This window comes from Mesoplodon mirus (assembly GCF_964341445.2).
Source record: "Mesoplodon mirus genome assembly, chromosome: 16".
Lineage (NCBI taxonomy): Eukaryota > Metazoa > Chordata > Mammalia > Artiodactyla > Ziphiidae > Mesoplodon > Mesoplodon mirus.
In genome coordinates, this window is record NC_138992.1 from 26,051,162 (window position 1) to 26,054,023 (window position 2,862).

Below are 2,862 nucleotides of genomic sequence, written 5' to 3' on the forward strand. Positions count from 1 at the left end.
TCAGAGTGAAATGATAGTTTAGATCAAAATCTTTAGGACATGTGAAAAGAAGTATCAGTGTTCATGGGTGAGAGCTTTGTGACGAAAGAATAGCTTGTGTCCTGGAATGAGTTCATACCTTCCATCACTTTATTCTCCCATTTACTCACCAGATTCTGAATCTATGTCCTGTTGCCCAAACCAGCACTCCAAGTGCATTCATACATGGTAGTAATTCTCCCTGTGTGTGTGAAATTCCCCCTTGACCTCTTTTCCCTTATCTTACTGTGGATTTTTCTTGACACCCTAACCTCACTGCAGTGTCACCTTCAGAGATAGGCTTCTGTGAGCCTTAGTTCATATCCGCTCATCCCATCATTCTTCATCATGGCAACATATTTAATTCTTTGAATTGCCTATTTTTCTAAGTGATATTTTATTGCTTATATTTTAATAAATTTATTTAGTATTGTCTATCTCCATGGTGGTGATGATTATGATGATAACTTTTTTGAATGCCTACCATGTGGTTGGCATTTTTTAAAAGTGCTTTATATACAGAAACTAAGGCAAAACTCTCAGTACTCTTCTAAGGCAGGTACTAATCTTGTCCATTTTTCAGAGGAAAACCTGAGGCTCACCAAGATTAAAAAATGAGCTCCAATTCACTCTGCCACCAATAGGTGAGGGTGGACTTTTAATTAACCCAGGAAGTTCAGCTTCAGAGCCCATGGTTTTGACCATTGTGCTATTCAGTGTCTCAACTGAAAATAGCTCACAGGTAAAGAAAACTCACTGTGTGCCAGATGCTCTTCATGAGCTTCCATTTTGAGCAGTTTAATCCCACAACAGCCTTCTGAGGGAATCATATGCCTTCCAGTATTGCTGCTGGAGAAATTGAGGCAAAGAGAAGTTAAATCATCTTCCCAAGTCAAAAGGCCAGTGAGAGGCCAAGCCTGATTTGGACTCAGGAACCTGAATCCAAACTATATGCTTTTTGCTAGTGTGCTCTGTCACCTCTAGAAAGGAGGGGTCATGTTAACTAACCTTGCTAGCTGATGTATTTCCAGCACTCAGTTTAGAGAATGGCACATTATAAGCATTGAAAAAAGGAAAGAAGAACAGTAATGGTTATATTTACAATACAAATAAAAATACACATATAACTGTATATTACTTTAGAGTAAGGTTGGATAGCACTTCTTTTATTTCTTGTAAAATCCATTTTCTTTTCATAGCCTGAAATATATTTTGCTATTCTGAAGCCATTAGGTAATATTCTAGATTCCTTCCATTGTCTAAGCTTCTAGGGAAAAAAATTACTATGCCTTTCATGATTATTTTCCTTATTATATTTAATATACACTTTAAAACCCATATGTAAATATAATTGCATATATAGTATAGTCCTCCAAATCACGTTTTACAACATGTTTACTTTTTGTTCTCTGTGTATTAAAACATTTTGTCTATATATTTTGATTTGGCTTTTAATGCTTTTAAGAAAACATTAGGAATTGGAGACGTATTTAGAAAATGAGAGTAAACTAGAAAATTATATGAAGAAATTATACCTCTGTAATTGCTAATACCTTATATTTTTTGATATATATATAACAAAATTTATAAATAAAATAGAATAATAGAACTTCTGTTTTTTTATTAAATCCATTTATACTGATATAATGTGTTTTGCTGGGTATTATGTTTTTTGTTATAACTTTATTGTAAATTATTTAAAAAATCAGTTTCTCATCTTCAATAGTATTGAAAATTAAAACTGTCTCTTTAAATTGTTAGTATTATTCCTTTGCAGGTGCATGAATAGTTATTTTGCTTTAAATTTTAATATTCTGATGTGCTAACAATTTGGTTCTATAATTAAATTGATGTTGATTTATTGTGGTTTTTTAAATAATTTTTTAAAATGCCATGTTTAAAACATTTTATTACAGTCATATTTGTACTGTACTGTACAGACATGTACTGTAGTACATTTTCTTCTTTTCCAAAGCTACTACATGAAATAACTGAAATAAAAATATTTACAGATATAATCAGAAATTATTTACTAATTATTTAAGAGAATTTTCTGACAATTTTTTTATATATACTTCCTTATTTGATATTTATAACATTCTTGATAGTGATTATTCCTTTTAGAGCAAGACACTGAGTCTCAAAGAGTTGAAGCAAGTTATTAATTTTCACATTGTGAATAGGGAGCATAACTAGAATTCATAAACATGGTTTCCACAGTTCAAATAAATTTATCTTATTTGTTGAGTGTTATTAGATTCAGGATAGTGAGTTGTTTTTGTATGTTCAGAACTAAAGAGCCAAGAGAAAGTAACTCTAAAAAATATTAAAGCATACATTTAAAATCTCATCTATGTGTATGTTTTACCTCCCCTTGTTATGTTGGGTACCACTCCAATTTTCCTCCCAAAACAACTTTTACACTTACAACAAACACTTCAAAATCTGTTGAATATGTGACTCAGTCTAGACAGTTCTTTGAGGACACAGATGTTACCATTTTTCTTCTGTGTAGCCATTAGTTAGGAAAATCAAACCAACCTGACTGATTTTATGATTGATGTAAAGGACAGTTATATGAATTGTTATTATTAATTGATATTACTATTGTGTGTCTCTAAATTCTGGATTCTTAATGTAAATCTTAAAAAGAGAATATCAAACAACTCTACGTAATGGCCACAATAACATGAAAACTCTTTATATATTTATGGAACACTTGTTTATACTAAGTATAAGGGATTTTTTTATTGCCAGATATTCAAATCTCTTGTGGAACCAGGTGGGAGCATTAACTATTAATTAGCAAATACATATTTTAAATGTTGTAAAATGAATGATGAC